At 42.6% G+C, this 14,909-nt stretch overlaps 1 protein-coding gene across 1 annotated transcript in view; it reads right to left on the reverse strand.

Moving 5' to 3' along the window:
- ITGA6 (integrin subunit alpha 6) overlaps positions 1-9,897 on the reverse strand; it is a 221,439-nt gene extending 211,542 nt beyond the window's left edge. The window contains exon 1 of the mRNA XM_058441070.1: positions 9,825-9,897. The gene's annotated coding sequence lies outside the window, so the exon portion shown is untranslated. The remainder of the gene's footprint in view (positions 1-9,824) is intronic.
- Positions 9,898-14,909: the final 5,012 nt, after the last annotated feature.

The following is a 14,909-nucleotide window of genomic DNA, read 5'->3' on the forward strand; positions in this document are numbered from 1 at the left end:
GTCCCTAAATTTTGGTATTAGGTTACCATTTGAATGGTAAAAAAAAAATCCATTTCATGGATTTTTTCCTATGGGGAAGATACCATTGAATCCATTCTATTCAACATCCATAGAATGTTTGTTTTCTTTTTAAGAGATAAACTCTCACTATGTTGCCCAGGCTGCTCTTGGACCCCTGGGCTCAAGAGATCCTCCCACCTCAGCCTCCCAAGTAACTGGGACTACAGATGCCAAAACCACACCCAGCTCAGCATCTATAGAACTTTGACCAAGATACTTATTTAGATTTTTTTAAATAGTTTAAAAGTAGGGGATAATATGAGAAAGGCAGAAAATTTACAATGATTACTCAAAAAAGGAAAAAACAGGCAACAGTGTAAGAAGAAAATTTACTCTGAAAGTGAGTTTCACCAAAAGCCTTGCTTAGGCACTATTACAGGCAGAATCATGTACCCCAAAGATTCATACATTGGGGTCTTAAACCTTAGTACCTCAAAATGTGACCTTTTTGAAGATAGGGTCAAGAGTGAGCCCAAATCCAATATGACTGGTGTCCTTATAAGAAGAGGAAATTGGGACACTGATGCATGCAGAAGAAAGATGATATGAAAAGACAGGGAAAGATGGTCATCTTCAAGCCAAGGAGAAAGGCTTGGAACACATCCTTCTCTTGTGGACCTTTAAAGGAACCAACCCTATTGACACATTGATCTTGGATGCCTAGTCTTCAAAACTGTGCAAAAACAAATTTATATTATTTAAGCCACCTAGTCTGTGGGAGCCCCAGTAAACTGATACCGGTGTCATAACAACAATAATAGCAAATATATATTGACGTTGCTAAATGGACTCCTCTGTCCATTAAAGGTGTCCATTTCCGGCTGCTCTAAAATAAAGGAGTTGTGATTTATTTTGCCGGGTACTATGCCAGCACAACCCAGCACATAATTTAAAATCCTGGTTATCCTCTTTGCACAAGAGTTTGGACAAAACAAAGCTGGAATGAGTAGGGTCATGGACTTCTGTACCCTATTGGCTAACATATAGCCAATAAAGGAAAAATAGAGACTGGCTGCCCAGGCACTGCTTTAAATGCTTTATATATATTAATTCATTTAATATTTGTAACTCCTATGGAAGATAAGCACTATATATATATCATCTCAGTTTCATAGCTGAAGAAAGTGAGGCATCAAGAGGTTAAATAACTCACCTAATGTCACACATGAAATAAGTAAGAGAATTTGGATGATAAATCTCAATCTGAATCCAAATTCTATACCCTAAATCTGGCTTATAACTGCTATACCTTACTGCCTCTTGGGCGTAGATCTTTTCTGCAGAGGATGATTTTTTTCTCCCACCCCTAAGCTGTTATCAGCCAGACAAAATGGAAAGTCAGGTTTCATGGGTGCATCCATACTCACGTGTCCAAGCCCCTTTGATGAATCTGATACCCTCAGAGACATTGAAACCTGGTCTTATTTTAAAAATCATGGTGTGGCCGGGTGTGGTGGCTCACGCCTGTAATCTCAGCACTTTAGGAGGCCGAGGCGGGCGGATCACCAGGTCAGGAGATTGAGACCATCCTGGCCAACATGGTGAAACCCCATCTCTACTAAAATACAAAAAATCAGCCAGGCGTGTTGGCACGCGCTTGTAGTCCCAGCTACTCGGGAGGCTGAGGCAGGAGAATCCCTTGAACCCAGGAGGTGGAGGTTGCACTGAGCCGAGATCGCGCCACTGCACTCCAGCCTGGCAACAAAGCAAGACTCTGTCTCAAAAAAAAAAAAAAAAAAAGATGTTACTGCAAGATATGAGTGATTGAATCAACATTATCCCTCAACGTAGGCACAAAATTGAGTCCAACATAATTTGATGGAGTTATACGGGTGTTATGCTCGTACCCTTGACCATCACAGTGCTGTTGGTCATACCCATTTATCCAGAGATGCCTCCCAGGATGACTCAGTGTCAGGCAGTCTTTGAAACCCCTTTCCTGCTGCTTGCCAGTATCAACACCCATCATCACCACCACCATTTGGCACAATGCCCAGAGGAGCTGGGTGTTGGGACAAAATAGTACCTGTCTCATAATGCTGTGAGACTTAGTGGGCCCTCAGTATAAGTGTTAGTCCTTTTCCCCTTTACAACTAAGTGAAAAAGCCTTGCTCAATGCACATGAAAATGTTGGTTATAAACTTGTGTTTGGGGATTATATTTTAATTTATTAAATTAAACCTCCTCTCATGACTTTTGCAGAGCTAATGACAAATTAGCCTGTCTGCACACAGATTGGAAAGATACAGACTTTGCCCAGTCTGTGCAGTCAGCATGCAGATCAGAGTGGGATGCTTGCTGCTGAAACACCTTCAGCTCAGCAACTGCCTATAAGGGAAGAAAACTCAGGATGTATAAAAACAGAGAAGTGACATTCTCCCTCCAAAATCAGCATTCTAAAATGATGATCCTGTCTCATCCCAGTCCTGTTTTGGCCAGGCTCCCCTGTCCATTAAAAGTGTCCATTTCCAGCTGCTCTAAAATAAAGGGGTTGTGATTTATTTTGCTGGGCACTGTGTCAGCACAGCCCAGTGCATGATTTAAAATCCTGGTTTTCCTCTTTGCACAAAAGAGTTTGGACAAAACAAAGCTGGGATGAGCAAGGTCATGGACTTCTGTACCCTACTGGCCAACATATAGGCGATTAAGGCAAAATAGAGACTGGCTGTCCAAAGCTTTGTGTACCGTGGGAAGTGATGTTGCCAAGGTGATCATTTGGAACCAGACCAGAGAAGCTGGTGCTAACAAGGACAGGAGACCCAAGGAACGTTTCCTGAAAGGGAAGAGAGAAACTCAAAGGGAATTCACCAGCAGTTGGTAGGATTTCCACGTTTTGTCTGAAATATGTATTTCTAGCCTTCCTTACGTTGGAAAATTGTGTTCAGAACTCTGAACTCTGAACACAGTAGACTTATCACATCCTGACTGTCAGAGAAAATTTAAAATCAGATGAGAGGGAAGGAAGGAAAATTGAGAATCATGATTGTCGTCCAATCCAAGCTAGGTAAAAAGCATTTGATAATGGTCTATTTATAGAGACATGTAGGATGGTCATTAGGAACAGAGCCCAGGGATCAGGCCCCAGCTCTGATGGATTTTGTGAGAGACACTCACCAGTTTAGGAAAATCATTTAATCTATTGGTACTTCAAATTGGATCACCAACAAGAATGAGTAAGACCTATGGAATTTTATATCAGAGGAAAAAAACAGGAAGAGTCCATACATTTAGTTTGAAATAGTCATTATTTCCTTTTGATTTAAAAACTAAACCACATTGTCAGGGAACAATAAATCAGCCTATTTATTTATTTATGCCTAATTCATGTTGCCTACTGAGGATCAGTAGCTGTTCTGATTTCTGAGCTAATACTTTTATCTGAATGAAAATTTGGGTTTTGCTCATGGAAAGCCAACTCCTGGCAGGCCTATACTGAACTTGGAACTCACCTCTGTGCCCCTCAAGTCATTTGCTTACTTCCCTTGTTATAGAAACAATGGAAGTTATTTATTAGCAAGTGAGAAAAGTTCTGGAATATAAATTGTGGACTGTGGTTGCTATTAAGCAATGAACAGTTCGTCCTTTAGAAGGTGGAGGAAGGACATGGAGGAGAGGGAGAGCCAAGAGATCAGCCAAGAAGCACGGTCACTGCTCCAGTGTAAAATTGGGATCTAAAGAGTTTAAGAGTTCATTAGAATCATAGCATAGAATCTTTTGAGCTAAATGCACACCTATGGTTTATATCACCAAAATGCCAAAAATCTTCTGCATAGCGCAAGCTGACTGAGTAAACGATTTAACGTGATTCTCACTCCACCTTGGGAAGTCAACAGATAAGGTACTGACAGTTATGTCCATTTCATGGAAGAGGAACAGATGCTCATACAGAACAGATAGTATCCAGGGGAGCTTTATTTCCAGGGAATGATGCTGCCTATAAGGCTTTCTGGCCACTAAATAGTGGAGCCAGTACCTAATCCAGGCCCTCTGATGGTTAGCCCTGTTCCTTCAAACTGCAGGACATCACCACCACCATGCCCACCTTCCAAAATGAAAGTCTCTTTTCAAATATAAAAGCCACAATATGAGCTATGGCAGCCATTGAGAGGCACATCCTTTCCTCTGTGAAATTTCACTCAGACACAGCCCTATAACATCACAAAATTTAGGAATGAAAATAATCTCTAGTCTAAAATACTTGGTTTATGAACAGATAAGGAAACTGAGGCACAGAGGGGCTAAGTAACTTGTCTCAAAATCACACAGCTGCATTACTTGTTGCGTTGGTTAACTGAAATGTTAAGATCACTTCAGTCATTCCACAGTTTACAAGCAATAATCAGAAGGCGTCCCATTTACAGAATATAAACCTGATCAGCCGGGTGCGGTCGCTCACGCCTGTAATTCCAGCACTTTGGGAGGCTGAGGTGGGCAGATCACTTGAGGTCGGGATTTCCAGACCAGCCTGGCCAACATGGTGAAACCCCGTCTCTACTGATATACAAAAATTAACCAGCTGTTGTGTCAGAGGGGCAGCTGAGGCATGAGAATGGCTTCAACCTGGGAGGAGGAGGTTGCAGTGAACCAAGATCATGCCACTGCGCTCCAGCCTGGGTGAAGAGTGAGACGAGAGAGAGAGAGTGAGCGAGAGAGTGACAGAGAGAGAGGAAGGAAGGAAGGAAGGAAGGAAGGAAGGAAGGAAGGAAGGAAGGAAGGAAATGAAACAGTAGTTCAAAAAAATTTAAGTGATTTGCAGAGATCAAAAGGAAGGAAGGAAAGAAACAATAGTACAAAACTAGTTAAGTAATTTGCCGAGATCATAGAAGAAGTGGAGGGACAGCAGGATTTGAAACCAGGCTGATCTGACTCCAAACTCCCCGACCTCACCCACACCAACAGCATGTTGTGCCAGCAGCCTTTTGTGCCCCTGTGGAAGAGCAGGATAGGGGCACTGCACAGGTTTCATTCATTGGAAGGGAGAACTTCTTGCCCATACATAAGCACCCTGGACTCAGCTAAAACCAGAGAACTCCTAGTCTCACCTAATCCAAAACTGCTAGATTTCAAATCCCAAAGGACTCATTTTGCCTCTCAGCAGCCCCAGCACAGACACTTAGCCCTGACAGTTTGCACTGAGGATTCCAGATTCCAGAGTGGAGCCCAGCTGTGCAAAGCCACTGAAGCTGTGACTGGCAGCTGCACTCACTGACCTTCTCAAAGGCCTCTGTGCTCCCAGGCCTGCAAGAGCATTATTTCAGGGATAATGGCTGACAGCTGCTGCAGCCTCGTGGGTGCCCAGCCCCTGTCCACCACATCCTTAGGAATCTTGGTGGTTCCAGGCTTTCTGGCCCAGAGTAACTAGCTACTGGAATCCTGGAGTTACTTCATTAAACTGGTTTCAAGTTACATGCTTTCTTTTATAGGACTGGGGGGAAATGAAACCTGCCAGCCTATTGTCTGTGCTGTACATAACCACTTCTTCCTTGGTGAAATTTCTCCCAGCTCCTGTGTCCCCATCCTGAGTGCAGTAGGGAAGTAGCAAAAGAATTGGTTTTGCCAAATAGTTTAAAATGTTGGCCAAGACCAGTGTCGTGCCCCTGTTGCCTCAGCAACCAAGCTGAGGCAGGAGGATCGCTTGAGGCCAGGAGTTTGAAGCCAGTCTAGACAATAGAGCAGGACCCTGTCTCTACAAAATATTTATTAAAAAATTAGTGGCCATGGTGGCATGCACTGTAGTCCTAGCTACTCATGAGGCTGGTGTAGGAGAATCACTTGAGCCTAGGAGTTCAAGGCTACAGTGAGCTATGATTGCACCACTGCACTCCAGCCTGGGGAGCAAAGTGAGACCTCATCCCATAAATAAAACAGTCTCTACTTTCTGAGTATCTTGTCCCCCACTGCATTCTTGCAGGCTAAGTGTTTTATCAAGTTCCATAGTGCCTTTGCATTTCTTATGCATATCTAGAAGACAAGACACCATAAGAGAGTGCCTCCTGTTTTCAGTTTTTGTCATCATTAGCTTTCCAATGGTCAACTGCCAAATAGGCCACTTTGAAGTAGGTTTGCCCTCTTTCTCTCACCTTTTTTAAACTCAGACGTGCACAGGTAGAATGGCTGAAATGACTCTTTAGAAGAATGTGTTCTCTCCATGCTAAATGCCTCAGATCTCAGCTAATCTTGCAGAGCTGGACAGGATCTTTGAACAGGTTAATGTAGTGGTTGGGAAAATCTCCCCCTGGGGAAATTCCTCAGTCCTGTGACAGCCAGCATCTGTGCAGACGAGGGCACATACCCCTTTGGGGCAGTCTTGGAGTGTGTTCCTCCCTTGGTGGATTCACAGAGTGCAAGGGGTACCACAGAAGGGGCTGAAGGCTCCTGTCACTCTCCCATAAAGCCCCTCCACCCATGCAGCACAGGGCATGACATCATTAGGGGAGAAGCTGGGAACGGGATGATTTGGATTCAGGCGACTGGGGTCAAATCCCACCTCCACTGCTCACTCAGTAGGCAACATTAGTATATACCTGAACCTCTCTGTGCCTCAGTTTACACATCTGTAAAACAGGAATAATAATAACTGCCGCACAACATGGCTATGGTTTTGTAAATGATACAGCACTGTTACCCATAATAGTAGTAACCTTAAGGAGATGCTGAAGACTCTTCTCAGATTTGTCCCATTGCTTACATCTACTACATTGAAGGGGAGTAGGTTTGAAGATAAATTTCATTATCCTTGTCACCACTGATACCTTCATGAGTCAAGCACCAGAAGTAGACTCGGCACCAGATGAAACATGGTCATCACAATTATCCCTGAAAGGCCAGTTGGTCAAGATATTTCAGACATCAAAAATATGCCCCGCGGCCCCAGCCCTGAGGCCTCAGCTGCATCACATTCCTTCACTTGGACCCACCTGCAGACCACACAGTATCTCAGGGCAATTTCAAACTCTCTCTACCAACTGCCTCTTGCTATCTGGGTTGCACACTCGGGCAGCCTGATTCCTGTCTGGTGAACCACATAGAAACCAAGGGGATGAGAGCTAATGTAATTGGTTGAAGTCATTTCCAGAAATATGCTATTGGGGACATATTGAGAAGGTATCTGGGTTCTAAACAGGAAATCATAATAATCAGACTAATGTAGCATCCAAATCACTTCAGGGAAAACAATTGTTACAAAATCAAATTACAGACATACCAAGCTCCTCATCAGAAGTAGAAAGAGGCTTCCTTTTTCATTACACCTCTTTTTTCCAGCAAATTTCTTGCTCATTCTAGAATGAATCTTGACTATTCACAATCCCTATCATTGTTCCTGAAATAACACCCTCATAAATTATGCCTACTCTGAAATACAGTTTAACCTGTTTTATAGTTAACAGCAGTCTTAACATACAGTCCCAAGTGAACCGTGTAGAGAGCCTCAGAATTACAAACGTAAAGTGACAGCAAAGGAAGAAAATATATATGCCTTCTAACTGACTCAGAAATGGGCTTCCCACACCCCCTGCAGTCATGTGCCATGCAATGACATCAGGCAACAACAGACTGCATGTATGATGGTGATGCCATAAGATTAGAATAGAGCTGAAAAATTCCTATCCCCTGATGACATATTGATGATCCTGACCCCGATGATTAGGCCCGGGCTAATGTGTGTGTACTTGTCTTAGTTTTTAACAAAAAAGTTTAAAAGCAAAAATAATAATAAATTATTTAATGAAAAAATGTATAGAATAAGGATATAAAGAAAATATTTTTGCAAAGCTGTACAACACCTTTGTGTTTAAAGCTAAATGTTATTCCAAAAGAAGTTTAAAACATTAAAAAGTTTATAAAGTGAAAAAGTTACAGTAAGCTAAGGTTAATTTATTATTGAAGAAAGAAGAGTTTTAAAATAAATTTAGGCCAGGCACAGTGGCTCACACCTGTAATCCCAGCACTTTGGGAGGCTAAGGCAGGCAGATCACTTGAGTTCAAGAGTTTGAGACCAGCCTGGCCAACATGGTGAAACCTCATTTCTACTAAAAATACAAAAATTAGCCAGGCATGGTGGTGGGCAACTGTAAGCCCAGCTGCTGCGGAGGCTGAGGCAGGAGAATCACTTGAACCCAGGAGGCAGAGGTTGCAGTGAGCCAAGATCATGCCACTGCACTCCAGCCTGAACAACAGAGTGAGACTGTCTCAAAAAAAAGTAAAATGAATTTAGTGTAGCCTGAGTGTGCTGTGTTTATAAAGTCCACAGTAATGTAATGTCCCAGGCCCTCACAATCACTCACCACTTACTCACTGACTCAGCCAGAGCAACTTCCAGTCCTGTAAGCTCCACTCATGGTTAAGTGTCCTTACAAGTATATCATTTTTTATCTTTTATACTATAACCTTTTCTATGTTTAGACACACAAATACTGATCATTGTGTTACAACTGCCTATAGTATATTCAGTACAGTAACATGCTGTACAGTTTTATAGCCTAGGAGCAATAGGCTATACCACATAGCCCAGGTGTGTAGTAGGCGGTACCATCTAGAGCTATGCAAGTACACTCTATGATGTTGGCACAAAGAAATCGCCTGACAATGCACTTCATAGAACATATCTACATCGTTAAGTGGCACACAGTTGCATTTCAGCACTCCGTGCCCTACTTCTTTATTAATAGCTTCGAGGGAATGGGGAGTCATTTAGCATTAACAAGCAATGAAAAGTGGAATCTTTTTCTTGTTTCAGAAAGTGACAGTAAGCAATCTAGAAAATGTGGACAAGACGGAGGAAAGGAAAGAGTGAAGGGAAGAAGGGAGAGTAGAAAGGAAAACCAAGACGACTTTCCTCATGTCCTGAATCTGATGAGCTCAGACTGTCTGGCACATGCCCCTCAGGTAGGCGATAGGGCAGTGTTGGGCTGATTCTAGGAAAACTCTCCTCTACAGAACTCAGGTGTCTTTAATACAGTGTAGTCCATTTTGTTCTTTTTTCTTCTGTTTCTTAGAGATGGGCTTGCCTTTTTAGTGGTTGGCTGGAAACGAGTACATTATCATCGACCACTTACAAAGAAACAGGAGGACATCTTCTGTCCCTGGGCACGCGCTGGTTACCCATCAATCACTTTTTATTGACCTTGAACTAAGATCCATACATTCAAAAACTGCAATTTAAAATTTTTATCGGCAAACTAATGGAATACCAACTTCTACAAGGCTGATTCTTCAATAACACACTTGAAGGACATAGTCCCCTGCCAGGGATGGAGCTCTGTTTGCTGATTTTTCACCAAGGGAAGGGAGGAAGGAACACTTAGTGAGCCTCCAGTGTGTGCCAGGCACCATATGGGGTGCTTTACATATATGATACCAAATCTAAGTTGCCACCAACTGTAACACGCCCAGCAGGAGAGCAAACCTACTGCCGATTAATTGAAGGATGCCATCCAGGGTGTATTTACTGGGAAGCTAAGAGAGTTTCAGCCTCAGGGCCCCTCATTTGCATGGGCCCTTCCAATGTTCTGAGAGAGGGGCCAGCAGTGTGTTCACGTGGCCATATATTTTTGTAAAATTTGCAAAAGATATTTTAACTGCAATCGGTTAGACCGCTGTCTCTTTCCACTCTGACTTCCCCTCTGTCACACTTCCCCTTACGAGGGTGGCACTGGAGTGGCCATGGGCAACTTGGGGATCCTATTAAAGGGGAAGTTGAGCTGGGGATACATTTAGTCTGGGTTTAGTGGGACGTTTCCGTGTGGTCTGTGCAGCTAACTTACTGCTGGGCATGCTGGGATAGAAATGGCTTCACTGCTTCTCCCCTCCACCACACCAGCTCTCCTGGCAGTAAGATGCTCCGGTGCAGGGCTCCAGGTTGCATCCAATATAAACACATCCCACCACACTCGCCAGCAGCATATGGCCTGGGTAGCAGAAAATAAACAAGGTGTGAAGTGTGTGAGCCAGAAGCTGGTCTGTGGAAAATTTTCCCAAATCTCATAGTTCATATAGGAAAGAAACTTCATAGAGGTTTTCCCCAAATTTAACAAAAAAACTCTCAAGATTTATATGACATTACCAAAAATAGTTGTGAAGCTGGAAAACACACATTTTACTGTTGATAGTAAAAAATAAACTTTCATCAACCATTGAGAAGGAAGACTGAACTGTCTATTCTCTCTATAGAAAACAGACATAACGAATTCATTGTCATACAGCCCACTCCCCTCCAAAAATGCAGGGGAAAGAAGTATAACAGAAGTGGGCCAGGCAGTTAATTTTTACAAATATTATGGTATTTTTATGGTATTTTATGTTGTTTGTGATTTATATCAGCTTTTTAAAATTTGTGGTTTGTTGTGATTTTCCCATTTAAACAAATATTCATGTTCTTACCTAATTTTGCACGTATTATTTTATCTTTTTTATAAAGGTCCCTGAATAATATAAAGTTCAGGCCCCATAAAACTGGGGTTGTCTAGACCCCTGGATGCCATCCCAATTTCAGAGAACTTTCTAAAGTATGGGTGGAAATAAGAACCTTAGACCTGATTAAATGCATAGCAGGTATTATTTCCTTAATTCCACATAACAACACTGGGAGGCAGGTATGTCATTTTACAGATGAGGAAAGTGGGCTCAGGAAGTTGGAAATTTTCCCAAATTACTGCCATGGCTACACTGGCAATATTCAAAACTTAAAGCCACAAAGTGAGGCCTGAACTTTTTGAAGAGCCCTAAAGTTCCTCTATCTCCACTGAATTAGTAAAATGCAGAATCAGGATTAGAACCAGACTTTTTACCTGAAACCTTGAAGCCTTACCACAACCTCTTTGGAAAAGAACATCCACTACCTCCTTATAGAAATTTATATTTCCTGTTAATCCTCCAAAAAGGTATTTCATTTTCATCCTTATGTGTAATTTTGCAATTAAATGACTATCTTCTGTTCAGGAGTTTTAGGGATTTTAGAAAGGACCCATCCCCAAACTCTGCTCCCAATTGCTGTCCCCTGTGCCCAGACCAGTCAGAGAGGACTTTGCCATTAGACACCCTTTGAGTTAAAACATAAAAGCTCTTTCCTCTCAAAATGCATATGTATACTTAGAAGTAGAAACTCAATGAGGAAACTATTCTTCATCATTAAGAACTTAACAAGAATGTATGTTTCAAAAGCACTAACACCGCAGGATTCCTGGGGGGAAGGCGTTGTAGTGGTGCTGGCAGGGTCTGTTTTGTTATGGAGGTGGGGCAGACATAGAGGGTCCCAGGCAGCCAGAAGGCAGCAGTGCTGTAGCCATTTCCACTTCCATTCTACCTAGCACACTATAGTTATTAAAAACTAATCAGGCCAGTGCAGTGGCTCAGGCCTATAATCCCACCACTTTGGGAGGCCGAGGTGGGTAGATCGCTTGAGCTTAGGCATTTGAGACCAGCCTGGACAACATGGCGAATCTTGTCTCTGCAAAAAATACAAAAATTAGCTGGGCTTGGTGGTGCATACCTGCAGTCCCAGCTAGTTGGGAGGCTGAGGTGGGAGGATCGCTTGAGCCCAGGGGGCTGAAGCTGCAGTGAGCCAAGATTGTACACTGTACTCCAGCATGGGTGACAGAACAAGATCCTGTTTCAAAGAAAAAAAACGAACAAAAAAAACTAATCGGTTAGTTCCTGGTACAAAACTTCTCCTGGCCATTAAGCTGGCACCACTGAATCCAGTATTTCAGGGGACTACATACAAGCAGTCCCAGTGGGGACTTTCCATCCTTGCAGGTATCATCACCGACACCAGCCTGAGCTCCCTGTCTCTCTTTGACTTGATTTATGGGGAGAAAGCTGAGGTTTAAGGCAGAAGTTTAATTGGGGGTCCATGAAACTCCTTGAAATTTTTTGCAGGAGTAAGATGAGACTGCAATTTTTAAGGGAGACAGTCAAATACTAAAGGGATTTATGAGCTCCCCAAAAGTTTAAGAACCACCGTTTTAGAAGAAAAGCACTGAAATAAAATTAGTACAAGTCTCAGAGGGATGCTGATACCAAAAACATAGTCAAATGATGTCAGGTGGCACGTGTGTAGGTATGTGGATAAGAAAAAGTTTGTTACGTTTAAGTGGTGTGCAATGTTTTTAACTTGCTAGATAATCAGTTAAGAAATTCTGGTTTTTATTAAATCGTTAAAATAGTTAAGATCTTCTCTCTTGACATGCCTATATTATATACATAATACTAGAGGATTCATCAGACTTCCATTTTTAAATTACTAGATCATTTTATTTTTAATAATACAACTGAATGAGAATCCTATTTTTGGCTCCAAGTCAGGCTATAAACAGAAAATATTGAGCTGCATAGAAATCATCTTACCACAGTTTCATTTTGACCTTCTATTCCACAGCCATTTGTTTAATACATTTTGCTTTGTGTTTAGAAGTGCATTATTTATTATCTGAATTAAGCTGTAATTTGTTTCTGTTAATACAAAAAAAACACTCTGCCAACTCAACCAGCTTCTTGTATCAATGAAAATCATGATCTCGTTAGGAGTTGCTTTAAGAAAAAATGCAGCTTTTTCTTCTTTTTTTTTTTTTTCCTGAGATGGAATTTTGCTCTTGTTGCCCAGGCTGGAGTGCAATGGCACAATCTCAGCTCACTGCAACCTCCGCTTCCCAGGTTCAAGCAATTCTCTTGCCTCAGCCTCCCAATTAGCTGGGATTACAGGCATGTGCCACCACGCCCGACTAATTTTGTATTTTTAGTAGAGACAAGGTTTCTCCATGTTGGTCAGGCTGGTCTCAAACTCTTGACCTCAGGTGATCCACCAGCCTCGGCCTCCCAAAGTGCTGGGATTATAGGCATGAGCCACTGTGCCTGCCAGCTTTTTCTTAAGAAAGCAGCTTCTCTGCCCGACCTTCATCTTGCTTCCTTAACCCATCTCCCTCTGGACATGCCAAAATGCTTCCATCTCATACTTCTGTCCTGTTGGATCCTTCCAATCCTTGACCCTACAAACCTAATTTGGGCACCTGAGTCAGGGCTTTCCAGTTTGTGTCTTTGAGAGAAAGGATCTGCCCTTAGCTTGAGAGAAACTGTAACCTGGAACAACACGCCCTTTAATAGGGATATTTGTTCAGCGTTGGTTGCACATTCATCCAAACCCACTGCACAGCTCCCTTGAGCACCACCTCTTGAGAGGGTTTGTTAGACTTATTGCAAATAAGTGGACAAAGTTTTCAGGAGGTAGCATTTTTTAATTTCCCAAATGGCTGGGTTTGGGGTTTGGTTATTTGAGGCTTGTTTATTCTTTTTTATTTCTACAAAGATGATTGACCCTCTCTGCCCCTCTCCAGCCCTCCCGACCACAGCAGACCATGTGATGACGTGAAAGCAGTTAAGCCCAAAATCCTTGACATCATTCCCATATTTGGGGACTTTCCCACCTTAGGGGTTCTTACCTCCCCACAGCTGAAGCCAGAAAACTGACTTTCCCTGATTCCCTTGCAGCTAGACCTCACCATGTGACCGAGGCTCTGCCAATCAGATAGTCTAACAAACAGCTTCATTTGGAATTGAGCCCATGAGCAAGCCAACTGTGCAGAATCCATTTGCTAGAAAGGGTGGCAGTGGTGTGTCCAGCTCCTAGGGGCAACAATGGCATGAGCTGTGCTGAGGGGGTCTAGACTTGGAGGCAGCCGCAGAGACCCTTTCTGACTCCCTCCCAGGGTGTGGTTGGTTTGAGCGTTGTTCTGACCTCCTGGCCTACAAGCCTGACTTTCTGGCCCTCTAGAAATTTTGAAAGTATCCTCATATCCTCTGATAAACTCCTTTTTCTGCTGAAATGACTGCGAATGGGTTTTGGTTTTAGTAACAGATCCTTCATGGATACAATGTCCACGAAGCCCTGCATGGTCTCCAGCCAGCCTGCTTCTCCTATTGGACCTGTTAGAGTTCTTCCCTTCTCACTGGGCCCTTGTCTCCTCCCCCAAGGAGTTAAGTTCCCTCCTGCCTCAGCCTTCGCAGGTGCTGTTTCTCAGCTGGGAATGTTCTGCCCCTGCTCTAACCCTGGCTCCCTCCTGAACTCCAAACACAGCTCAAAACTGACTAGGTGAAGTCTTTCCAATACACCCTCCTGGCATCCTAGACTAGCCCTGCATGGTACTCACCACAGTTGAAATTAAATACTTAGTTGGTTTGTGTTTTTCTCTCTGAAGAGACTGTAATAATCAAAATAATAATATTTATTGCACTCTTTCCAAATGCCAGGAAGACTACTAAGCACTTTACATGCATCACCTCATTCCATCTTCACTAAAACCCTAACGAAAGTATTATTATAAAACCCGTTTTACACATGGAGAAACTTAGACTGAGCACTTAAGAAACACATCCTAGGTCACACAAAAAGTATGGGCTGGAGCCAACATCAGAACCCAGAAAATCTCACACTAGATCACACTCTTAATCCCATCGGTCATCTCTACAGTGGGTGCCTGCATCCCAGAACTTGTGCAAAATAAGCCATTGGAGGGTGAGAAGAAAATATTAGAAATTTATATAGATATAGACATTTGTATCTCCTCTGGATTAATTTATTTTGCCTGTCCATTTTGTAACGTACACAAATCATTTTACTTGATGTGCATAATATAGCAATATATTACATAATTTGTAAATAAAAAACAGAATAGTTCAGCTCAATGTTTTCCCTATAGGGATGTAAAATGACTAATGTTTGGAGACTACTGCTCTCAACTATGAGCTCTGTGAAAGCAGGACTGTCACTCACAGCACCTCAGCAGCTAGCACAGAAGCCTGACACATAGCTAGTACCCGATAAATATGTGTTGACTCAACAGTGTCCCTTCTAAAAC

The sequence above is a fragment of the Hylobates moloch genome, unplaced genomic scaffold (genome assembly GCF_009828535.3).
Source record: "Hylobates moloch isolate HMO894 unplaced genomic scaffold, HMol_V3 SCAFFOLD_1, whole genome shotgun sequence".
Lineage (NCBI taxonomy): Eukaryota > Metazoa > Chordata > Mammalia > Primates > Hylobatidae > Hylobates > Hylobates moloch.